The 26,723-nt window shown below is 37.4% G+C and overlaps 1 long non-coding RNA gene across 1 annotated transcript; it reads left to right on the top strand.

The window, feature by feature from the left end:
* The first annotated feature begins 1,672 nt into the window (after positions 1-1,672).
* LOC112429374 (uncharacterized) lies at positions 1,673-26,201 on the top strand. Its single transcript, XR_003021566.2, has 4 exons — positions 1,673-2,280; positions 12,940-13,041; positions 16,263-16,418; positions 26,069-26,201. It is a non-coding gene; the product is annotated as an uncharacterized lncRNA (long non-coding RNA).
* The last annotated feature ends 522 nt before the right edge of the window (positions 26,202-26,723 follow it).

A 26,723-nucleotide genomic window follows, 5' to 3' on the forward strand; every position in this document is an offset into this window, starting at 1 on the left:
TAGGGGGCACCCAAGCCCAGTAACACTGTGGCTTTTGCTGACTCATAAAAGTACCACCTTGCTTGTCTAGGATAAGATCCAGAAGAATTCTCTGGATTACCAGGCAAAGACTCTTGTTCTTTTTCCTTACTTTTTCCCAGTCTCCACCCACTACTCCCTCCTTCGTTTCCCTCCCTCCCTCTCTCTGCTGAGCTGCCTGGAGCTGGAGGGGTGATGCAAGCCCCCTGTGGCCACCATCCCTGGGTGATGCTGGCTCAGACCTAAAGCCAGCATGGTACTGGGTCTTGCCCAATGCCTACTGTAATCACCATCTAGCTACCACCGATGTTCACTCAACACCCTAGGGTTCTACAGTTAGCAGGTGTCAAAGCCAGATAGGCTTATGTGCTTCCCTTCAGAGTGGTGAGCTTCTCCCAGCTCTGGGTGTGTACAGAGATGCCCTCTGGGAGCCAGGGCCTGGAATCAGCAATCTTAAGAATGTACCTGGTGCTCCATTCTACTGTGGCTGAACAGGCACTCCAGCCACAAGACAAAGTCCTTGCTACTCTTTCCTTTCCTCAAACAGAGGAGTCTCTCTGCTGGTGACCATCACCACCCCAGGCCCAAAGCGAGTATAGCCTGGGTACTACCGATGTTCAATCAAGGCCTAAGGGTTCTTCAGTCAACTTGTGGTAAATGCTGCCAGGCCTGGGACCTTTCTTCAAGTGAAGTTGCTCCTCTTTTGCCCAGTGTAGGTCCAGAAGTGCTGCTCAAGAGCCAAAGTCTAGAATCGGGAACCCTAAGAACCCACTGAGTGCTCTACCCTACTGTAGCAGAGCTAGTACCTAAGCTGCAAGACAAAGTCTCTTTTACACTTCCCTCTTTTTCTCAAAAGCAGTCTCTCACCATAGCCACCACAGCTGGGAATGTCTAGGGTCACACTAGAAGCCAGCACATCTCTGAGTCTCACCCAAGTCCCATGGCAAGTACTGCCTTGGCACCACTGCTGATAATTCAGGGTCAAGCACTCTTTAGTCAGTAGGTGATGAATCCTTCCAGGAATGGGTCCTCCCATTCAAGGCAATGGATTCCCTTCAGGCCCTGGGTGTGCCTAGAAATGTCTGGGGGGTAAGGCCTGGAATGGATGCCCCTGGACTCTGTCCATTGCCCTATTCTACTGTGGTTGAGCTGATATCCAAGTTGCAAATGCAATGTTCTCTTTACTCTTTCCTCTCCTCTCCTCAAGCAGGGAGAAGGAGTCTGTCTTGGAACTGTGAGCTGCACTGCCTGGGGTTGAGGGATGTGTAATGCAAGCACTTTCTTGACCACCCTAACTGGTATCTTACTAGTCTGCATGCTCCCAAAATCTGCTGGCTCTGAGCCTAAGAATTGCCTAGGAATTGTAAGAATTGCCTAGGAATTGCAATCCTTGTGACCTAGACAGCCTTTTAGATTTGTTTAGGACCCCAAAGCACTTTAGTCTGCAGGGCTGAGGTTTGCTGGAACTCAGGTACCAATGGCTAGAATGGATGATTCTGGCTAGGGCTGGTCTAAATGCTCCCTCGGTGGGTTCCAGCTGAGTTCTATCCAGTGTTGCTTTCCACTGTGACAGCAGCACTGAGTTCCAATGCAAAGTCCCACACATTCTGTCTCTGTGCCAGGAGGTTGCTGCTGGGGGATGGGGGAGGGTTGGTGTCAGCAGTTCAAGACTGTCTTTCCTACCCTCTTCAGTGCCTTTTTCTGTAATATGAAGTTAGAACCAAGTACTGTTATTACTTAACTGATTTTTGGTTCTTATGAAGGTGCTTTTTTGTGTGGATGGTTGTTCAATTTGGTGTTCTTGCAGGGAGGATAATCCTTGAAGGTTTCTATTTAGCCATCTTGCTCTGCCTCTTGCTCCTATAACATTTTTAGTAAAGAAAATGGATATTTTAATTAGAAGCAACTGATTCTACTACTAAATTAACATTGCTTGGGTCCACATTTTGCACACTAAAACATTCACAGAAAGAGTTCTTATATTTGTAACTGTACTTAATAGGTAGGAAGATTTTAAAGTGTACAATATTAAACATTGTTTATATGAATATTGGAGATTCTTACTTCAAACATTTTTGTAATGTTTCCACTTAAATATCAATTACCAGGCAGACTCTTACCAGTGATAACATTCTTGGGAATTTGCAGGATCCCTTTTTGACCAAAAATGAACCACAAGGCACTTATAAACCCTGTGAGCTTGGACAGGAAATGGGAATTTGAATCAATAACTCTGCTGGAGTCACACCAGCTATTGGCAAGGTAAGCATGTTAAAGAATAAATGACAACCTCCTTTCTGTATTGAATATACGATAAGCAAGTACAGTTCACGGGGCTCAGTGAATTGATATTGCCTGAGTTCAGTTCAAGAAAATTGTATGCAGCTTCTCCAGCTGTGTTAACTCCTGAGTGTTTGGAGCATTGGCCTACATAATAAGACTTTTTAAGAAATCATTTACATCCCAGAGAATTGCCAAGAAATTCAAAAGAAATATTAGTACATTGTGTAACATCTTTAGAAAAGGCACTCTTTTATAATTATGATAAAATTATAGATAGTGTTGATTGATATTATATTGATAATTTTGGTTTTTGTAGATTGAGTAATGAGATATATAAAATATTTATAAAGCAAAAAGAAGTTTTTAATTTTTTCTTTTGCACAATAGAAATATCCTTAAAATGCTTTTGCCTGTTTATCAAAGTAGCACAAAATCGTAAAAAATATTATGTAATACTGATTTTTACGAAGTAGAAAGTGACAGTCCTTCTTCAACTCCCTAAAATATCACTTTTATCATTTTAGTGAATATTCCTCCTGATTTTTAAGTATATGTGATTATATTTTTAAGTGGGAAATAAACTATATGTCATTTAAAACCTTTAAAAACAATAACAATATTATGTATATATATTTTCATGTTAATACATATGAAGCTATCTCATATTTTTAAATAGTTACATGACATTCCATTGTTCCCAGGTAAGAAAACTAGTGTAACCAATTCCTAGTGATGAACATTTTCTTGTTTCTAGTATCTTAATATTATATTATTAATATGAATATTGCAGTAAACATTTTATTACAGATTATTGTATATATTCTTGTCTCACTATTACCATATATTTTTTAAATGGAATAATTATATTTAAAAATATACATTTCAAATCTATAAAGATATTTTCTCAATATCCTCAAAATATACCAATTTGAACTCTTACCAAACAGGTCTCTTTACTCATTCACCAACACAGGGCAACCAAAAAGGTGAAAGGTATTTTCTTGTATTAACTGCAGTTTTTCTATTATGAGTGAGGTTAAGCATCTTTTTCATAATATTTATTGCTGCTTCTATTTCATTGTAAAAAATCACTACTCTTTTTGTCATTTTCCTATTGGGGAATTCTTTCTTTTTCTTATTGATTTGTAAAATATTAATTCTGGTTTTTTAAACAGTTTATTCTGTCTTTTGCTAAACAGTTTTAAACTTTTTCATAGCCAAATCTACCTTTTTCCTTGTGGTTTCTGCCTTTGGTATCATGTTGCAAAGGGCTTTCCTTAACTAAAATTTGTAAAAGTAGAATCTATATATTCTTAGAGGATTTTTCTAAACACATAAATTATGAATCTGCTTTAATTTTGTGTACAATGTTGTCTTAATGTGCTTGAGCCACCATAACAAAAACTGAGTGACATAAACAGCAAAATTTTACGTCTTACAGTTCCACTGGCTAGAAAGTCCAAGACCAAGGTTCTGGCAGGGTCTGGTTTCTGGTGTGAGCCCTCTTCCTGGCTTTCAGATGAACCTTCTCATTGTGTTCTCACAAGGCAGAGAGAGAGAGAGAGAGAGAGAGAGAGAGAGAGAGAGAGAGAGAGAGAAATAGACAGACAAGAAAGGTCTTTAATAGGGGTACTCATCTTATCATGAGAGCCTCACCCTCATGATCTCATCTAAACCTAACTATCTCCCAAAGGCCCAATCTCTAAATACCATCATACTGAGGCTTTGGGCTTTGACATAGGAATTTTGGATAAACACAGTTCAATCCATACCTGGAATATGACTTATTTTTTTTTCCAAGTGGGTAGATAATAGACCTGACATCACCTATTAAATAATTCCACATTTCTTCATACCTTTGAAATATCATCTTTATCACAGAGCAAATTTCCATATAGATGTCTATCTGTATCTTATCTCAATTTCGTTGCATTGTTCCATTTATCTATTCCTATATTCAGTTTTATTTTACTTAATATGAGCTTAGGGTATGTTTAAGTAGGCTTCTTATTTTTCTATAATTTTTAGCCAGTACCATTCACTTATACTTCCAGATGATTACAGAATCAAGTTACAAAACATACCATTGGAATTTGGGTTGGAAATACTTTGAATTTATAAGTCAATTTGGAGCAACTTGACATTTATACAACATTGAGTCTTTCCATTCGCAGTCTTTCTATTCATTCCATATCTCTTAACTTGTATGTCATCTTTTGTATACGTCATGAACATTCTATAGTTTTCATTACATTATTCTTTTTTTTATTATACTTTAAGTTCTACGGTACATGTGCACAACGTGCAGGTTTGTTACATATGTATACATGTGCCATGTTGGTGTGCTGCACCCATTATCTCCTCATTTACATTAGGTATGTCTCCTAATGCTATCCCTCCCCACTACCCCCTCCCCACAATAGGCCCCAGTGTGTGATGTTCCTCTTCCTGTGTCCAAGTGATCTCATTGTTCAATTCCCACCTACGAGTGAGAACATGCAGCATTCGGTTTTCTGTTCTTGTGATAGTTTGCTGAGAATGATGGTTTCCAGCTGCATTCATGTCCCTACAAAGGACACTAACTCATCCTTTTTTATGCCTGCATAGTATTCCATGGTGTATATGTACCACATTTTCTTCATCCAGTCTGTCACTGATGGACATTTGGGTTGATTCCAAGTCTTTGGTGCCACAATAAACATATGTGTGCATGTGTCTTTATAGCAGCATGACTTATATTCCTCTGGGTATATCCCCAGTAATGGGATGGCTGGGTCAAATGGTATTTCTAGTTCTAGATCCTTGAGGAAAGGCCACACTGTTTTCCACAATGGTTGAACTAGTTTACAGTACCACCAACAGTGTAAAAGTGTTCCTATTTCTCCACATCCTCTCCAGCACCTGTTGTTTCCTGACTTTTTAATGATCGCCATTCTAACTGGTGTGAGATGGTATCTCATTGTGGTTTTGATTTGCATTGATGGCCAGTGATGATGAGCATTTTTTCATGTGTCTGTTGGCTGTATGAATGTCTTCTTTTGAGAAATGTCTGTTCATATCCTTTGCCCACTTTTTCATGGGGTTGTTTGTTTTTTTCTTGTAAATTTGATTGAGTTCTTTATAGGTTTTGGATATTAGCCCTTTGTCAGATGAGTAGATTGCAAAAATTTTCTCCCATTCTGTAGGTTGCCTGTTCACTCTGATAGTAGTTTCTTTTGCTATGCAGAAGCTCTTCAGTTTAATTAGATCCCATTTGTCAATTTTGGCTTTTGTTGCCATTACTTTTGGTGTTTTAGACATGAAGTCCTTGCCCATGCCTATGTCCTGAATGGTATTACCTAGGTTTTCTTCTAGGGTTTTTATGGTTTTAGGTCTAACATTTAAGTCTCTAATCCATCCTGAATTAATTTTTGTGTAAGGAGTAAGGAAAGGATCCAGTGTCAGCTTTCTACTTATGCCTAGCCAATTTTCCCAGCACCATTTATTGAATAGGGAATCCTTTCCCCATTTCTTGTTTTCCTGAGGTTTGTCAAAGATCAGATGGCTGTAGATGTGTGGTATTATTTCTGAGGACTCTGTTCTGTTCCGTTGGTCTATATCTCTGTTTTGGTACCAGTACCATGCTGTTTTGGTTACTGTAGCCTTGTAGTATAGTTTGAAGTCAGGTAGCGTGATGCCTCCAGCTTTGTTCTTTTGGCTTAGGATTGTCTTGGCAATGCAGGGTCTTTTTTGGTTCCACATGAACTTTCAAGCAGTTTTTTCCAATTCTGTGAAGAAAGTCATTGGTAGCTTAATGGGGATGGCCTTGAATCTATAAATTACCTTGGGCAGTATGGCCATTTTCACAATATTGATTCTTCCTATCCATGAGCATGGTATGTTCTTCCATTTGTTTGTGTCCTCTTTTATTTCACTGAGCAGTGGTTTGTAGTTCTCCTTGAAGAGGTCCTTTACATCCCTTGTAAGTTGGATTCCTAGGTATTTTATTCTCTTTGAAGCTATTGTGAATGGGAGTTCATTCATGATTTGGCTCTCTGTCTGTTACTGGTGTATAAGAATGCTTGTGATTTTTGCACATCGATTTTGTATCCTGAGACTTTGCTGAAGTTGCTTATCAGCTTAAGGAGATTTTGGGCTGAGACAACGGGGTTTTCTAAATATACAATCATGTCATCTGCAAAGAGGGACAATTTGACTTCTTCTTTTCCTAACTGAATACCCTTGATTTATTTCTCTTGCCTGATTGCCCTAGCCAGAACTTCCAACACTATGTTGAATAGGAGAGGTGAGAGAAGGCATCCCTGTCTTGTGCCAGTTTTTAAAGGGAATGCTTCCAGTTTTTGCCCATTCAGTATGATATTGGCTGTCAGTTTGTCATAAATAGCTCTTATTATTTTGAGGTACGTTCCGTCAATACTGAATTTATTGAGAGTTTTTAGCATGAAGGGTTGTTGAATTTGGTCAAAGGCCTTTCTGCATCTGTTGAGATAATCATATGGTTTTTGTCTTTGGTTCCGTTTATATGCCTGATTACGTTTATTGATTTGCGTATGTTGAACCAGCCTTGCATCCCAGGGATGAAGCCCACTTGATCATGGTGGATAAGCTTTTTGATGTGCTGCTGGATCCAGTTTGCCAGTATTTTATTGAGGATTTTTGCATCAATGTTCATCAGGGATATTGGTCTAAAATTATCTTTTTTTGTTGTATCTCTGTCAGGCTATGGCATCAGGATGATGTTGGCCTCATAAAATGAGTTGGGGAGGATTCCCTCTTTTTCTATTGATTGGAATAGTTTCAGAAGGATTGGTACCAACTCCTCCTTGTGCCTCTAGTAGAATTCGGCTGTGAATCCATCTGGTCCTGGACTGGTTTTGGTTGGTAGGCTATTAATTATTGCTTCAATTTCAGAGCCTGCTATTGGTCTATTCAGGGATTCAACTTCTTCCTGGTTTAGTCTTGGAAGAGTGTAAGTGTCCAGGAAATAATCCATTTCTTCTAGGTTTTCTAGTTCATTTGCATAGAGGTGTTTATAGTATTCTCTGATGGTAGTTTGTATTTCTGTGGGGTCGGTGGTGATATCCCCTTTATCATTTTTTATTGCATCTATTTGATTCTTCTCTTTTTTCTTCTTTATTAGTCTTGCTAGTGGTCTATCAATAACCAGCTCCTGGATTCATTGATTTTTTGGAGGGTTTTATGTGTCTCTATCTCCTTCAGTTCTGCTCTGATCTTAGTTATTTCTTGCCTTCTGCTAGCTTTTGAATGTGTTTGCTCTTGCTTCTCTAGTTCTTTTAATTGTGATGTTAGGGTGTCAATTTTAGATCTTTCCTGCTTTCTTTTGTGGGCATTTAGTGCTATAAATTTCCCCCTACACACTGCTTTAAATGTGTCCCAGAGATTCTGGTATGTTGTATCTTTGTTCTCATTGGTTTCAAAGAACATCTTTATTTCTGCCTTCATTTCGTTATGTACCCAGTAGTCATTCAGGAGCAGGTTGTTCAGTTTCCATGTAGTTGAGCGGTTTTGATTGAGTTTTTTAGTCCTGAGTTCTAGTTTGATTGCACTGTGGTCTGAGAGACAGTTTGTTATAATTTCTGCTCTTTCACATTTGCTGAGGAGTGCTTTACTTCCAACTATGTGGTCAGTTTTGGAATAAGTGCGATGTGGTACTGAGAAGAATGTATATTCTGTTGATTTGTGGTGGAGAGTTCTGTAGATGTCTATTAGGTCCGCTTGTGCGGAGTTGAATTCAATTTCTGGATATCCTTGTTAACTTTCTGTCTCGTTGATCTGTCTAATGTTGACAGTGAGGTGTTTAAAGTCTCCCATTATTATTGTATGGGAGTCTAAGTCTCTTTGTAAGTCTCTAAGGACTTGCTTTATGAATCTGGGTGCTCCTGTATTGGGTGCATATATATTTAGGATAGTTAGCTCCTCCTGTTGAATTGATCCCTTTGCCATTATGTAATGGCCTTCTTTGTCTCTTTTGATCTTTGATGGTTTAAAGTCTGTTTTATCAGAGACTAGGATTGCAACCCCTACTTTTTTTTTATTTTGCATTTGCTTGGTAGATCTTCCTCCATCCCTTTATTTTGAGCCTATGTGTGTCTCTGCATGTGAGATGGGTCTCCTGAATACAGTAGACTGATGGGTCTTGACTCTTTATCCAATTTGCCAGTCTGTGTCTTTTAATTGTATCATTTAGTACATTTACATTTAAGGTTAATATTGTTATGTGTGAACTTGATCCTGTCATTACGATATTAGTTGGTTATTTTGCTCACTAGTTGATGCAGTTTCTTCCTAGCCTTAATGGACTTTACATGTTGACATGTTTTTGCAATGGCTGGTACCAGTTGTTCCTTTCCATGTTTAGCGCTTCCTTCAGGATCTCTTGTAGGGCAGGCCTGGTGGTGACAAAATCTCTAAGCATTTGCTTGTCTGTAAAGGATTTTATTTCTCCTTCACTTATTAAACTTAGTTTGGCTGGATATGAAATTCTGGATTGAAAATTCTTTTCTTTAAGAATGTTGAATATTGGCACCTACTCTCTTCTGGCTTAAAGAGTTTCTGTGGAGACATCTGCTCTTAGTCTGATGGACTTCCCTTTGTGGGTAACCTGACCTTTCTCTCTGGCTGCCCTTAACATTTTTTCCTTCATTTCAACTTTGGTGAATCTGACAATTCTGTGTCTTGGAGTTGCTCTTCTTGAGGAGTATCTTTGTGGCATTCTCTGTATTTCCTGAATTTGAATATTGGCCTGCCTTACTAGGTTGGGGAAATTCTCCTGGATTTTATACTGCAGAGTGCTTTCCAACTTGGTTCCATTTTCCCCATCACTTTCAGGCACACGAATCAGATGTAGGTTTGGTCTTTTCACATAATCCCATATTTCTTGGAGGCTTTGTGCATTTCTCTTTACTCTTTTTTCTCTACACTTCTCTTCTCGCTTCATTTCATTCATTTGATCTTCAATCGCTGATACTCTTTCTTCCAGTTGATCAAGTCAGTTACTGAAGCTTGTGCATTTGTCACATAGTTCTCATGTTATGGTTTTCATCTCTATCAGTTCTTTTAAGGTCTTCTCTGCATTGATTATTCTAGTTATCCATTCATCCATTCTTTTTTCAAGGTTTTTAATTTCTTTGCACTGGTTATGTAGTTCCTCCTTTAGCTCTGAGAAGTTTGATTGACTGAAGGCTTCTTCTCTCAACTCGTCAAAGTCATTTTCTGTCCAGCTTTGATCCATTGCTGGCGATGAGCTGCGTTCCTTTGCAGGGGGCGATGCGCTCTTATTTTTTGAATTTCCAGCTTTTCTGCTCTGCTTTCTTCCCATCTTTGTAGTTTTATCTGGCTCTGGTCTTTGATGATGGTGACATACTGATGGGGTTTTGGTGTGGGTGCTTGTTAGTTTTCCTTCTAACAGTCAGGACCCTCAGCTGTAGGTCTGTTGGAGATTGCTTGAGGTCCACTCCAGACCCTGTTTGCCTGGGTATCAGCAGCAGAGGCTGCAGAAGATAGACTATTGCTGAACAGTGAGTGTACCTGTCTGATTCTTGCTTTGGAAGCTTCCTCTCAGGGGTGTACTCCACCGTGTGAGGTGTGGGGTGTCGGTCTGCCCCTAGTGGGGGATGTCTCCCAGTTAGGCTACTCAGGGGTCAGGGACCCACTTGAGCAGGCAGTCTGTCCATTCTCAGATCTCAACCTCTGTGCTGGGAGATCCACTGCTCTCTTGAAAGCTGTCAGATGGGAGCATTTACCTCTGCCGAGGTTTCTGCTGCTTTTTGTTTAGCTACGCTCTGTCCCCAGAGGAGGAGTCTGCAGAGGCAGGCTGGTCTCCTTGAGCTGTGGTGGGCTCCACCCAGTTCGAGCTTCCTGGCAGCTTTGTTTACCTACTTAAGCCTCAGCAATTGGAGGTGCCCCTCCCCCAGCCTAGGTGCTGCCTTGCAGTTAGATCTCAGACTGCTGTGCTAGCAATGAAGGAGGCTCCGCGGGTGTGGGACCCTCCCAGCCAGTGTGGGATATAATATCCTGGTGTGCCGTTTGCTAAGACCCTTGGTAAAGCACAGTATTAAGGTGGGAGTTACCTGATTTTCCAGGTGTTGTGTGTCTCACTTTCCTTTGGCTAGGAAAAGGAATTCCCTTCCCCCTTGCACTTCCCAGGTGAGGTGATGCCTCGTCCTGCTTCAGCTCGCACTGGTCGGGCTGCACCCATGGACTAGCGCCAACTGTCCAACACGCCCCAGTGAGATGAACCTGGTACCTCAGTTGAAAATGCAGAAGTCACCCATCTTCTGTGTCACTCACGCTGGGAGCTGGAGGCAGGAGGTCTTCCTGTTTGGCCATCTTGGGTGCCCCCCAACCCCATTACATTATTCTTAAGGCTCTTGTTGGCATCATGGCTATATTACAGTTTTGTTGTTACTATAAATGTAATTCTTACATTTCCTAATCCTCCTATTTGAATTAATATAGATTTATATGTGGAGAAAAATTGCTAAAATTGTAACAGAATAATAAAAATACTATTTCCTGGACAATTTCATGACTGAGAGAGCACTGGACTGAGATGTGGGATTCTATTACCATTCAACAGTGAACTTGCTATATGCTTATACTATGTTCTTGGTAAAGTTATTTAATTTTACTGGCTGTCAATTTTTGTTTGTGTGTCTCAAAATGCAAAATGAGAACAACTACAGAGATTTCTATACCATATTAGCTAAGTTGCATTATTTAGTTTGACTTACGTGTCTATTGTATTACTGGCCACCAGGAGGATCAGTGTTTGCAGACTACTCCAAGCCCCAAATGGTAGATTGGTGGATCCAGATGTACAAGGAATTTAAGAACATCCTTGATTATGATAGGATCTGGACCATAAGTCTAACCTTATTATTTAAAAATATTTGTCCTTGGTGAAAAAGTGAAGTGTTCATCCACTTATCTTTTTTCAGCTTTTTTTCCCCCTAACCCTTCCACTTCTATGAGCCCATCAACATGCAGCCTGCATACCAACTTCTCCATGGAGCCTTCACTGGCACTCTTACTAAAAGTAACTCCTCTCTTCTTTTAGTACAACAAATAAGTATTTATTGAGCACCTACTCTGTGCCAGGAGGCATTGGGGATACACTTAGAAAAACTCTTGCCTTCACGGAGCTGACATTTTAGTGGGAGATATAGAAAATAAACAAAATAAGTAAGTAAAACACAGAATATGTTGGATGATAGTAACTGCCCAAAAGAAAAATTATCTAGGAGGTGGAGTAGGAAGTTTGAAAACTTAAACAAGATTGAAATTTAAATAGGGTGGTCAGAGAAGGTGATAATTGCTAACAAAGGCCAGAGACTGGGCCATGGAGATATTTGAGGGAAGAGTATTCACGAAAGGAAAGAGCAAACACAAAAATCCAAAGCAGAACATGCCTGGCATTTTCTAGGAATGGCAAGAAAGCCATTGTAGCTACAGCAGAGTACTCAGGGGGGACAACCATAGAGGAAAAGATTGCAGAGATATAGAGGCAGCATTGTAGACCATTGCAAGATCTTTGACTTTTGCTCTGAGTGAAATGGAAAACCACTGTTGGGTTTTAAGCAGAAGTTTTAAAAGGATCGTTCTGGTTGCTATATTGAGAATAGACTATAGGAAGCAAAAACAGTGTGAAGACAGAGGTGAATCCAGATTTTGTAAAGCTTTCTACAAATTGAACAACTGTCTTTAGGAAAAAATATTTAAAAATTACAAACAGAAAATTAGGCATACAATTATGGAGGAGGTCATGCAAAAAGCAGCTGTGAAACTTCAATTTTGTTAGCTTCCAGATAAATCCACTTCAGGTCGCTATTGAAAAGAGAGGCAAATTAAGAAGACACTATTACAACAGTCCAGGCAAAAGAAAATGGTGGTGGCCCAAGATAGTGGCAATAGAGTGAATGACATATGGTCAGATTCTGCATGTATTTTGAAAATATAATTAACAGTATTGGTTGACAGATTAGATGGTGAGTTTCAAGAAAAAGAAATTAAAAATGATTTATGTCCATAGGCACTGGAAAATTTGAATTGCCTTGTGCAATGACATTTATAGGTTAGTGAAACCATTGCTAATTTGCCAGTGTATGCTACTTGAGACCAGGGACACAATGTCGTTTATTGCCATGCCTCATCGAGCTTCTAACTTACCATCTCACACATTTAGATGCCCAAAATATATCTGTTGAATGAGTGATCTTTACGTGTTCTGTTACCTCAATGGGAAGTAAGAAAACTATACCCATTATTACTCATTGAGTTTCTATTTTTATGTAAGGATATGAATGAACCAGCCAATTTTGGGACACGCCAGCACCCAAGATGTGAAGAGAATACTCTAAACTGCTCACCCTATGTACCTGGTAAATAGACTGAAAATTCCAAATGGTTTTTAGCATTTTCGTATCCTATAAGGAAAAGTCTCCTTACTGTTGTTCGTTTGTCTTAGGAAAATATAAACTCACCAATGTAGAAATAAGTAGTTCATAGCTCACCAATCTAAAACCAATCCAGAAAACTCAGAATATATATGTGTACCTATTGTACTCCTTCAGTGGGAGGGGCTTGAAATGTCTGAGAATTGTGTCCTTACTTGTCTAGGGAGGAATCAGAGATTCTCTTCATAGGCTGTCATTCCAAGGAGGCAGATTATGGTGTTGCAGTTGACTCTTAGATGACTGAATTCTTCCCTTTGGCTACAAGGTGTGTTCACTTTACAGTTTCCATAATTTTTGTTATTTCTGTAACTAATCTACATTCAAAAATGCTACAAGGTGGAAAAGTCGTGAAAATTTAATTGAGAAGTAGTTTTGCAGAGTAAAAGGGGCTTACCCTTGGCTGAGGATTTCAACTTTGAGTGATTATAGTCCTTCATTTACATTTCCTTTGCAATTATAGCCATTTTCATCTGCAGTGATTCAGTTCCCAGTAAAACCTCAAAAAAAAAAAAAAAAAAAGAGAGAGAGAGAGAAAAGCAAAATAGGATAAAATTAGGTTCAGAGAACTGATGTTCCATAAAGTCCTGCTTACCTTCCTTGAATCCTGGAGACACAGACCCCTCCTCCACAGTTTACTTGTTAGGCAAAAGAAATGGTGTGCAATAATTATTTCCTCTTTTATCATTGTCTGAAATATCTAAATGAAAATATCAAGTAGGCAGCAAGATACGTAGGTCTGGAGAGAAGTCATATGGGCTTGAGATAAAAAAAAACAAACCCCCACTGGGAATTAGGTGCATAAAAAATGACATTTAAACCCAAAGGGATGGGTGATTCAATGTACTAAGAATGGCAGAGTATAAAAAGTAAAATCAACAAGCGGGCCTCCCAACTCTGAGTTCTAAGTGAACCTGCACCCCAACATTAAGACCTTGTATAACATAAAATATACAGCCTGGAAAACCAAATTGATGCAATTGGATAGGGAGGAAGAATGGCAGGAATACATGACTCAGCTGAGAAGACTACATAGTCATTTCTATCAGATGCTGCCAAACAGCCAAATACAACGAGTGGAGACTGTGTGTAGAGTTCAGCAATATAAAGATTGGCAATATTAGTTTCAATTGAGTAGTGGGAATGGATACCAAAATGAAGTCAGTTCAAAAGTGAAAGGAAGGTGAGAAAGTAGAGACAGAGGTTCTTATTGTTGCTGGAAGAAGAAGAAAATGTGTACAGATGCATATAGATGGAAGGATTCAGTTTTTAAAATTTTTCATCGGGGGAGTGATATGGGGAATGTGATTGAATTTGGGGAGTAAGAAGTTTGAAGAGAGGGGAAAATATGAAGGGGATATGCCACAGTCATATCCGGGAGTGGCAAAGTGAATTTTTGAAAGAAGCATAGTGGGATTCTCAGGTGATACTGAGAATTCATTTGAGGTTTGCATTCTTGAAGCAAAGGATGAAGAAGAATAGAGAGAAGGAAATTTGGGTGTTTTGGATATGAAAATGTCAATGTTGCTCTCTGAACTGCATTTGATCAAAATGTCAGGGAGTCCATGAAGTCACACACAATAACTTCAGCAATAAGACACCTGTGTTCTATAGTACACAATAGTATAGAAACATTTGCCCAGAAAGTCAGCTCGCATTACACAGGAAGATGACAACATGATACAGAGAACAAGCGTGGACGTTAGTGTCACAATGGCTCCCAGTCCTGGCTCAAGCACTTTCTTGTCTTATGAATTAAGAGAAGTTCTTTCACTTCTTTTGACTGTAGAATAGGGAATATGAATACTATTTACAAGTTAAGGATTACAAATACATGTCAGAGCGACTGACATACAGTGCATGTACATAAGATAGCTACTACTAACAATTTAAACAAAAGCTATTACAAACAATTTGGGAGGACTCACATGTAACTCCAAATAGTTGGAAAAACACTGAAAAAAGCAACTAATATAGCCAATTATTATTGTAAACAATTGTCCACCATCTACAGTCTCCAGAGTATGAAGACAGAATTGTCTATCAAAGCGCGTCCTTATTTTTGCCCTGATTGGAATAATTCTTTCACAAGTGATGGTCCAGTGCTTAGCCACCTTGTTTCTGGTTCATATTCTTTTAAAGAACAAATCTGTCACTATGTGAAACTTAAAAAAAATAAAAGGAAAAAGGATGAATCAAAGAAGAAAGAGAATGTTAATGCCAACTTGGAACATGAAAGAAAGAAACAAGGCCAGTTAAGCTCCCATACGCATTATTTCTAAAACAGACTATTGTAAAAAGTTCTGAAGAAATCTGTTTGCAGTCAGGGTGAGTGTCACCAAGACACTGAACCTAAAGACCATAAAGATCTGATGCCACCTCCCATGAATATTCCTATTCCCTGTGCTATTTTTAAACAATATTAAATTTTTTTATCTCTTTTACAATTCAACAATCTAAGGTTTTTACTGTTTTGTATAATCTCTTTGATTGGTAACTGTTTCTGATTGTATAAAGTTAGGCATTTGAGATAATTAGGAGTTATATTCTGGTTAAAGTACAGGAGTTCTATAATTATCCACTGTATTTCAGTGGGTAATTATCTACATTTATAAATTTTTTCTTCCTGGCTGAGCAGGCTGGCTCTATTATGATATAGTTGATGTTTAAAATGTGTTCTCAGAAGTGAAAGAATATGATGAGGTAGCTGCCTACATCTGCAGGGGATAAGAAAATTATTACACAATGTCTGGATTCCTGTGTCACGGTTTTACATGTACTACAAATGGCTTTAACATGAGCTGAGCTAAGAATGTAGTTAAATTTAAGCCATAACTGATAACTAAGGTAAGGTGATTCAGGTGTTCTTGACATATCAAAAAATCATGAAGAGTTTCATTAGAGTTATTCTCAAATATGTAGATTTGGAGGTCAAATGTCAAGAGGCCCTACAGCTCTTTAGAAACATGTTCTCTTCTAAATTATAACAGGTTGGGGGAAAGGTTTATGGTAGAAACAGTAATGCTTGAAATGGACAAAATTCTCCCTTCTCCTCTTCCCAAGGAGACCAGTCCTTTGGCATTCATGATCTTACGTGTCTTCAAAATGTTTCATAAATTCAGCTTAAAATGATATTAATGTCTCAATATTACTGATACATATCTAAAAGAGAGGCAAACATTTCAAGGCAGCAAAATCAGTACTAGAATTAGATTTTCTTGTCTATTAGACTCTAATCCTTGCTACCATGTTGAAAAAAATGCAGTTTAAAAAATCACTAAAGCTGAAATTCATGATTCCAAGGGAAAAAGCCAAGAAATAGAAAAATAAGTGGAGGGCAGCTTCCAGTGTGAATCCCTACAACAGAACACATTAAAAGTGGTATATGAAGAGATGTCTTTGAGTAGACTTGTTTAGGTCATGCTTTTGTGATATGTACTGGATATGTTTTGAGAGATATGATTTAACATTGGGAATCTTTGGATCTAGGTACAAAGGAGATACGTGGATGAGAGGCTTTTGGAATTCTGCCACTCTTGTTTGAATATGAGGCACATGGCCACAGCTCATGCTTTCCTAGCAGCACAGCTGCTGGAGGCATATCATCTCTAGCCACACACAGTACTTGATCTCCTCCACTGCAAGGTAAGAGTGGGTCTATTGAAAGACAAGTGTTTGACCAGAGGTTGCAACTTTTGCTTCAGGGCTGCATGTTTTATGGATTTTAGCACAGAACATATCTTTCTTTTTTCTATTTTTGAGGCAGGGTTTCACTCTGTCACACAGGCTTGGAGTGCAGAGACATAATCATAGCTCACTGCAGCCTCGATCTCCTGGGCTCAAATAATCCTTCCACCTCAGCTTCCCAAGTAGCTGGGACCACAGGCCCACAGGCCCACACACCACCATACCTGGCTAACTTTTGTATTATTATTATTATTATTATTATTATTATTATTATTATTATTTTGTAGAGATAGGGTTTTACTGTACTGCCCAGGCTGATCTAGAACTCCTAGGCTTAAGAGATCCACCCACCAACTCAGCCTCCCTAACTGCTGGGATTACAGGCGTGAGCCACTGCATCCAGCCCAACATACCCTTTTCATCTTGGTCTTTCTGCACAATGCAGTTAAAAACCACAATGCAGTTTTTATAGCCATAGTAATCTTGAAGGACTGTTGAAAATATGTGAGAAATGTCTTCAGATCTTGTATATAGTAGGATGCTATTAGTGTGATTAAGATCCTACAGAATATGATTTAGTCCCATGTATAATCTAATCTACATCCAACTCAGTTCAAGTGTTTAGCACAGAGATGAAGAATGGGGAATTATTATGAAGAGGAGTTGAATTTCAACTTCAAAAAAGTACAGCAGTTAGCGACACTGGGCATATACTAAGAAACAGTTCACGACATATAGGTAGGCCTTGGAGATATCATGGGTTAAGTTCCAAACCACTGCAATAAAGCAAATATCACAATAAAGAGAGCCACGTGAATTTTTTTGTTTTCCAGAGCATACAAAAGTTATGTTTACACTTATACTATAGGTTATGAAGTGTGCAATAGTATTATGCCAAAAGAGTAAGTTATTAATTAAAAATATTTTATTGCTATCATCTGAAACTTCATCGGGTTGTAATCTTTTTGCTAGTCTTGCTTCAATGTTGATGGCTGCTGACTGATCAGGGTGGTGGTTGCTGAAGGTTGGGGTGGCTGTGGCAGTTTCTTAAATAAGACGACAATGAAGTTTTCGATATTAATTTATTCTTCCTTTCACAAAAGATTTCTCTGTAACCTGTGATACTGTTTAATAACATTTTACCCACACTAGAACTTCTTTCAAAATTGGAGTAGTCAACCCTCTCAAATCCTGCTATTGCTTTATCGACTAGGTTTATATAATATTCTAAATCCTTTCTTGTCATGCCAACAATGTTTCCAGCATCTTCACCAAGAGTAGATTACATCTCAATAAACCACTTTCTTTGCTTTGTCCATAAGAAGCAACATCTTATCCATTCAAGTTTGATCATGGGATTGCAACAATTTAGTCACACCTTCAGGCTCCACCTCTAATTCTAGTTCTTGTTGTTAGCATCATATCTGCGGTTATTTCTGCCAGTGATGTCTTGAACCCCTCAATGTCATCCGTGAGGATTGGAATCAACTTATTCCAAACTCCCGTTAATGTTGATATCTTGACCTTCTCCCATGAATCACAAATATTCTTACTGGCATCTAGAATGGGGGCTCCAGAAGTCTTTCAGTTTACTTTGCTCAGATTCATCAGAGGAATCACAATCTATAGCAGCTATAACTATGAAATGTACTCCTTCAATAAGAAGATTTGAAAGCTGAAATGACTCCCTTGATCCATGGACTCAAGAATAGATGTGTTAGCAGGCATGAAACAACATTAATCTTCTTGTATATCTTCATCAGAGTTCTTGGTTGACCAGGTGCATTATCAATGATCAGTAATATTTTGAAAGAAATGTTTTTTTGTGAGAAGTTGGTCTCAACAGTGAGCTTGAAATAGTTAGTTAGTCATGCTGTAAACAGATGTGCTGTCATCCAGGCTTTGTTGTTCCATTTACAGAGCAGATTTAGCATAGAGTAGATTTAGAGTAGATTTAGCAGAGTAGATTTAGAAGAGTAGATTTAGCAAAATTCTTAAGGGCCCTAGGATTTTTGAAATGGGAAATGAGCATTAGCTTCAACTTAAAGTCACCAGCTCATTAAGTCCTAACAAGTGTCAGCCTTTGCTTTGAAGCTTTGAAGCTTTGAAGCCAAGCATTGATTTCTCCTCTTTAGCTATGGAAGTCTTAGATGACATCTTATTCCAACAGAAAATTGGAAAATAGAAGACTGAAAATCTATTGTTTGATGAATCTCCCTTTATCAATTACCTTAGGTATATCTTCTATATAACTTGCTACAGCTTCTCCATGAGAACTTGATGCTTCACCTTATACTTTTATGTTATGAAGATGACTTATTTCCTTAAACCTTATGAACCAGCCTCTGCTGGCTTCAAACTTTTCTTCTTCACCTTCTTCACCTCACTCAGCCTTCAGAGAATTGAAGAGAGTTAGGGTCTTGCTCTGGAATAGGGTTTGGCTTAAGGGAATGTTGTGGCTGGTTAGATCTTCTATCCATATTTCTCAAACTTTCTCAAATATCAGCAATAAAGCTGTTTAGCTTTCTTAACAGTCATTTGTTCACTGGAGTAGCAATTTTAATTTCCTTCATAAACTTTTCCTTTGCATTTACACATTGGCTATCTGTTTGGCACAAGAGGCCTAGCTTTTGGCCTGTATCAGCATTTGACTTGCCTTCCTCACTAAGCTAAATCATTTCAAGCTTTTGACTTAAAGTGAGAGGTGTGTGACTCATCCTTCCACTTGAATACTTAGAGGCCATTGTAGGGCCATTCTTTGGCCAAATTTCAATATTACTGTGTCTCAAGGAAAAGGGAGACCTAAGGAGAGGGAGAGAAAAGGGGGAATAGCTGGTCAGTGGGTCAGAACACCCACAACATTTATCGATTAAGTTTGCTGTCTTATATAGGCACGACTTGTGGTACCCCCAAACAATTACAATACTAACCTCAAAGATCCCTGATCACAAATCACCATAATAAATGTAATAATAATGAAAGTGTTTGAAATATTGTGAGAATTACCAAAATGTGACTGAGACATGACATGAGCACATGCTGTTGGAAAAATGGCACCAGTAGACTTGCTCCATGCAAGGTTGCCATAAACCTTCAATTTGTAAAAAATGCAGTATCTACAAAGCAAAGTGCAATAAAATAAGGTATACATATAAGGTAACAGTATTAAATTCCAGAGAAAATAGTACGTCTTTGTATGTTTAGCAAACTATTTTAAAAGAAGTTAGGCTGGGTGCGGTGGCTCACACCTGTAATCACAGCACTGTGGGAGGCCGAGTTGGGCGAATCACGAGGTCAAGAGATCAGGACCATCCTGGCCAACATGGTGAAACCCTGTCTCTACTAAAAATACAAAAATTAACTCAGTGTGGTAGTGCGCACCTGTAGTCCCAGCTACTTGGGAGGCTGAGGCAGGAGAATCACTTGAACCCAGGAGGCAGAGGTTGCAGTCAGCCGAGATGATGTCACTGCACTCCAGCCTGGTAATAGAGTGAGACTCCATCTCAAAAAAAAAAAAAAAAAAAAAAAAAAAAAGAAAGAAAGAAAAGAAAAAGGAAAAGGAAAAAAAAGTTATACTGAATGCAAAGATTTTTTTCAAAATTTTATAGTCAAAATTGTATATATTTGATACAGAACATGATGTTTTGATATATCTATACATTGTAGAATAACTAAGTCACAATAATCAACGTGTCCATTATCCCACATACTTATTTTTTGTAGTGAAAACATTTAAAATCTCTCAGTAATTTCAAGTAGATAATACATTGTTATTAACTATATTCAGCATGTTCTACAATAGATCTTCCGAATTTATTCTTCTTGTCTAACTAAAATTTTGTGTCATTTGAAAAACATCTCAATTTCCCACCAGCCCCTGGGAATCACCATTCTACTCTCTGCTTCTGTGAGTTTGACTTATTAAGATTCTGCTTTAAAGTGAAATCATGTGGTATTTATTTTCCTGTGCCTGTCTTATTTCAGTTAGCACAATGTCATCCAGATTCTTTTCACTTGAGAAGGGTACTTCCCAACTTTGAGAGGGGGTAACCACAAGCTACTTCTCACTTGCCCTGTAATTGGTACCATGCTATCAATAAGAATACTTAGAATTCTTGCAGATTACTCAGTAGGAATACTTAGAAGTAATTAGTAGGAATGAGTAGGAATTACATCAGTAGGAATACTTAGAACTCTTGCAGGTTAGTCACGCAGGTTAGTTTTCTGTTTCTGCCATAACAAATTTACCACAAATGTAGTGGCTGAAAAACAGCATGAATTTATTATTATCACACAGTTGTGTAAGTTAGGAATCTGACATGAGGCTCACTGGATGAAAATCAAGGTATTGGCAGGATTGCCTTCCTTTCTGGAAGCTCTGGAGGAGAAACCCTTTACTTTCCTTTCCAGCTCCCTTACTGCTTGGCTCATGGCCCCTTTCCTCTGACTTCAACGTCAGCAATGTTTTTTGTACCTCTCTCTGACCTTCTTTCAGCTTCATATCTTTCTGAACATAACTGGGAAAGGTTTCATTCTTTTAAAGATTCATGTTTTTGGATTGCACCCACCTGGGTAACCCATGATATTCTTCCTATCTCAAAGGTCTTAATTTTTTTAAAAAAAAATTGACATATTTATAGGGTATAAAGTGATGTTTCAATACCTACCATTCATAGTGATTAGATCAGCATAATTAACATATCCATCATCTCAAACATGTATCATTTATTTGTGTTGGAAACATTCAATATGCTCTTCCAGCTGTTTGAAAATGTGTAATATATTATTGTTAACTCTAGTCATCCTACAGCGCTATGAAACGCTAGAACCCATTCATCCTATCTAGCTGTAATTTTGTGTCCTTTAACAAATCTCTCCTTATCCCCCACTTCCCACTCTTCTCAGCCTCTGGTAACCTCTGTTTTACTGTTTGCTTCTGTGAGATCAACCTTTTCTTAGCATGTGAGTGAGAGCATGCAGTGTTTATCAAAGTTTATCAAAGTTCTTAATCTTTATCACATCTGTAAAATTCCTTTCACCATAGAAAGTAACATTCACCGGTCCCAAGGATTGGACATGAACAATTTTGAGAACTCTTGTTCTGCATACCATACCATGACTACAAAGTTTTATTACTATCTAGTCTTCTTTTGCTTAATTTTGATTCAGTAGACTTTATTCTCACTTTGGTTCCAAATTGTGCACAAACCTTTTCTCAATCCGTTTACCACATTTTTTAGATTTGATAATGTTTACCAAACTCCTCCTCAATCTTTCCCTACTAAGTCTGATCACTTATCACTCGTTAAACTCTGTGGATTTCTTAAGACTCCATTCGAATCTAAATCATGGCTATATGATAAGTATTGCATTACTTTATTTCTTTTAAAACAAATCAAATCTGTTAAATCAAATGGATGTTACACCCCATCTCAGGTGTAAGAACCTTTCTCAGTTGCTACTGCAGTTGTCCTCTTTCTACTCTCAGTGTCATGCCAAGACCTTAATTGTTTCAGGCAGAGAAAAACTATTGAGAAAGGCGTTTTGGTCTTTTGTTTCTGTGGAGATGGAAGCCCAATTGTCCAAACCCAAAGTCTGCCAAAATTGTTGTCCTTCTATTATTTCTTTGCATGCATGTGGGAGATCTTTGCAGGGCTCAAGAACCTTGGTGTCTACAGATACAGATAGTCTCCTGAGGTGCTCTACATACTCATTTTCCTTTAAATGTCTTTTCTCTTCTCTAGGGTATTGTGAGTGTAGACCCAAGGCTGAGCACCAAATCTCTATCCCCTCCTAATGCCTTAAAGCTAATATCCACTACTCTAGCTTTGGTGAATTTGCCTCTTTTCCGTCATTGCCTTCATATGCAAGCACCTTTCTCTTTTACCCCCTCACATAATTTCCTTAAAAAGATTAGATTTCTGGAGGTAAAACTTGGAGATAAATTAGTCTGCTGAGACCTCCTGCTTTTCAGAAAGCCTTCACAAACATCTGTTGAAATAAAGGGGACATCCTGAAATATCTTGAAACAATGGGAAGAAAAAATACTGCTCAAATGAAACACAAATTAATAATTTCATAAACGATCTCTTCATGCTACAGTTTACTTGCTAGTACAGATTTATGTCGCTCCAGGATTGATCTTATTAGTTCTCTAGCTAGATGTGCACAGCAGCTTCCCTCCAAGTTGCAATAAATGCCTGAAGGTTAGACTTCACAATTTTAGGATTAAAAAAATAGAGTCCTAGTAGATAGGTTGAGACTATACTTAAAAGGTCTACATTGTACAAGACTGTGTAAATTAGGATATATTTTTATTTTATAGAATAATTCATATTAATATTTATCTTTAATATAAATATAAGTAATATCTTTATTATTAATACAATAAACTATTAAGTAATGATATGAAAAGACCTATTATTTATACTAATTATTTCATTTAATTCTCACAATATACCACTGAAGTAAGAATTGCTAGAACCATTTTCCAGATGAAGAAACTGAGGCTCATGAAATACCTTACTCAAGGTCACAGTGCTAGTATATGGCTGTGCCTGGACTTAAGAGCTCTATGAGGATCTGGGCTTTTACCGCCATGCTGTGCTGCTCATAGTGCAGTGTACTAACCAGTGGACTTCTATCTGGAGGTCCAATCTGAGTAGAACTGTCACATAAATAGGAGTTTAGGTTTAAAGCTGACATTGAAAATTGAACTTTCGTCTTTGGAGTTTGTTTGACAGAATTCAACACCAGCAGGCAGAGAGGTACAAACATGCCAGTCTTGCATTTGTCTGTAATCTGTAGTCAGTTTGAAAATCTCTCAAACTCATTGCCATTTTATTTTATTCAAATAATGTGGAAGATTATAAAGCAGGACAAAAAAGAAAATCCTTTTCATGCTTCCCTTTGCATTACGGTACTGTTGAATTAACATTCTATACAGCCTAAGGCATGGGGAAAAATAATTTTCTAATCCAAGGCAAAGTTTTCTCTAAACTTAAGTAAAATGATAAAAGTTGCTACATTTAAAAATAACTTTCTTTTTACAAGGACCTTGAAGAATATATTCTTACAGAGTATATCTTTTAATAACCTTTCTGAATTATTCCCCTACTTCTCATGTTTTAGACTTTTATGCAGCATTTTTTTCTTACTCATTTTGCTTCAGCTATATAATGCAAATATATTTCAGAGATAGGTATTGTATTTTTATGTGTGCGATTTGTTATGATATTACAAATCTGTATATATTTTGGAAGGTGCTGTGCCCACAGGGTACAAGACCCTATTCTTGATTATTTACATCTCTTTCACTTTCGAGAGAAATGGAAAAGCAGAAGGGGATGGGCTAATCCCTACTGTGAATAGTTTTTAGGAAGCAAAGATTAATCTCCAGTCCTTTATCTTATTTGTTTCAACACTCAGTTAATTTAGAGGGAGAAGTCCCTTCTTGTCCTCATCTCTCCTTTCCAGAAAGTTCCATGTTCTGCCAACAGTAGATAAAACCTTTATTCCCTTCTGTGTTTATTTCTTCTATTCCCAGAAGCAAAGATTCTTACAGCAGGAAGGAAACATTAATGGTATCTAGCATTTTTCCTACATTGCAATAACACTGCTGTAATTTTTTTCTACAGTTGCAAAGTCTTCTATTCTTATGAATTTTCAGGAAGAAAATCATTATTTGTTCCGGTAATATTTTTCTTAAACTTAATCTAATCTTTGTTACTATACACCTATTTCCTCTCATTCAGTTATTTGTAGGAATGGGAGATAATTTCCTAGTTATTGTGCTCTGTGTAAGGATCCTTTATATGCTTGCTAAAGAATCATTCATTTGGAAAATATTTCTTGATCATTTGCTATCTGTTATGCACAGTACAAGATGCTAGACACCTACCATCTACCCTCACTATCAATGGGGCAGGGCAAACATACCTAAAAGACAGCTGTCTCTAGGAAGCTGACAGTCTAGTGAAGGTGACCAACATATAAACATACAGTCAAATATAATCAGAGATTTCCAGGTGATAATGGCAAAATAAATCTACACTCAGAATCTCCCATCTTCATTAATTACTGAAATTTTTTAAATTGGGAAAAAGCAAAATTTATCAGTAGCAACCAAAAAAGAAAAGATAATTCCTTCTTAAGCCTTTACCTTCAAAAGTGGCAGAGGATATCACTGCGTGGATTCTTTAAAAAATAGAGACTGAGGCAAAGTTTATCTGGTAAATGATGTTTTGATGGGGAAGGAATCAATGCTAAGCAGAAGGGTAAGGAAGAGAGGGAAATGAGGCTGGGAAAAAAGGAACCAAATGCAAGGTGGCATGTTAACCTGTTGCTCAGTCATCTCGATTTTTATCAAAGTGGTGAGTGTGAAATGTCAACTCTGTATGTATTTAATTTGCATATCTCTGATTATAAAGGAGACTAAGCATTTTTTCTCTTTGTTAGCTTTTTAGGTTTTATTGACTGGTTCAAGGGTTTTCCCCATTTTTCTACTGGGACGTGAGCTTTATTAATCTGACTTTTTGATTATATGTATTAAAATATCTCCAATAATTTCTGGCTTATGTTTTCACACTCTTTTTAGAATCTCTTGTTGAACACAGGTTCTTAACTAAAATATTGTCAAATTTACCAATCCTTTTCTTTAACAATTTGTAACAATATTTTTGAAGCTGTGGCCATAAAGACATATTATTTAAAAATATTTTATAATTTTGCCCTTTCATGTTTGGGCTTTAATCTACTTCAGGTGGATTTTGAGAAGTATGTGATAACAATATAAATTCATTTTTTTCTATGTGGAGAAAGAATTGTCCCAGAACCAATGAAAAGCCTATCCTTTCCCCCAGTGATCTGCACTACTTATTTTTTCTTGTGATAGATATCCATGTATAATATGTGTTGCTTCTACACTACTTTTTCTGTTCATTGGATCATTTTCCTTTCCCTTAACCAATTTGACACTGCCTTAATTTCTATTGATTTATAATAAGTCATGAAATAGGGTAGAAAATAGATCTTCCCACCTTGGCCTTCTTTAAGAGTATTTTGGCTGTTGTTGCCATTAAAACCATATAACAATTTGGAAAGAATAAATATCTCCTTCATACAGTTTCCAAAGATACGGTATTGTTCATCCTGTATTTGTCTTTAAAATTACTTTTCATAAAATTTATAATTTCTTTATGAAATTTTCGACTCATTTGGTTAATCATATTTCTAGGTTCTTTATATTTGGATGCTATTTTAAAGGCCCTCTTTTAAGGCTTTCACTTACTATTTGTTGCTGATTTATGGAATGTAATTGTTTGTGTTTTTATATTGATTTTTTACTAGGAAAACTTGCTATACTGTCATATTAATTCTCATAATTTATCTGTTGACATTTTAGGATTTTCTGTGTAGACAGTCTTATCTGTGAATGATCCATAGCATTGGTTCCCATTCTAATTTTTTCACTTTTTTTTTTTCCTTGACTTATTCTTAGAAGGGAACTCCATTTCAGGATTGAATAAAAGTGGTGACAGCAGACACTCTTTTGTTCCCAATCTCAGTTAACTGTTTTTTTGTTTTGTTTTGTTTTGTTTACATTTTAGAGACAGAGTGTCACTCTACTGCCTAGGCTGGAGTGCAGTGGAAGCGATCACAGCCAACTGCAGCCTTGAGTTCCTGGGCTCAAGAAATTCTCCCATCTTGGCATCTCAGGGTTGGGACTACAGGTGTGCGCCACTGCACCCGGCTGAAGTGTTTTTAATATTTCACAGTTATGTATGAAATGTACTATAGATATTTTTGTAGCTAATCTTAATAAGGTTAAGAAAATTTATTTTATTTTATTACTATTTAAGAAATTCTTTATCAATAAAGAATTTGAATTTATCAAACACTTTTTTATATCTCTTGAGATAATTATATTCTTCTTTTAAAATATATTAATATATGAATCATGTTGCTTGATTTTTAATGATAAATTAGTTTTATATTTCTGAGATAAATGCACCTTGGTCTTGATACTAATATTCAACCATGTCTCAAATTCAGGATACAGCTTAAAATTTTTGTCATGTCAAGGTAACACTGTTTTCATTAATTAAAAAGACATTCAGTGTTCCCAAAGACTAGTGAAGGCAACCAACATGCAAATAGACAAATAAAATACAATGATATTTAGATTATGTTAAGTATGCATATTTATTTTGTTTCATCCTTAGATATCACAGGTAGACTTTTGGCTCAGAAACATTATGCCCT

The sequence above is a fragment of the Macaca nemestrina genome, chromosome 10 (assembly GCF_043159975.1).
Source record: "Macaca nemestrina isolate mMacNem1 chromosome 10, mMacNem.hap1, whole genome shotgun sequence".
NCBI classification, from domain to species: domain Eukaryota; kingdom Metazoa; phylum Chordata; class Mammalia; order Primates; family Cercopithecidae; genus Macaca; species Macaca nemestrina.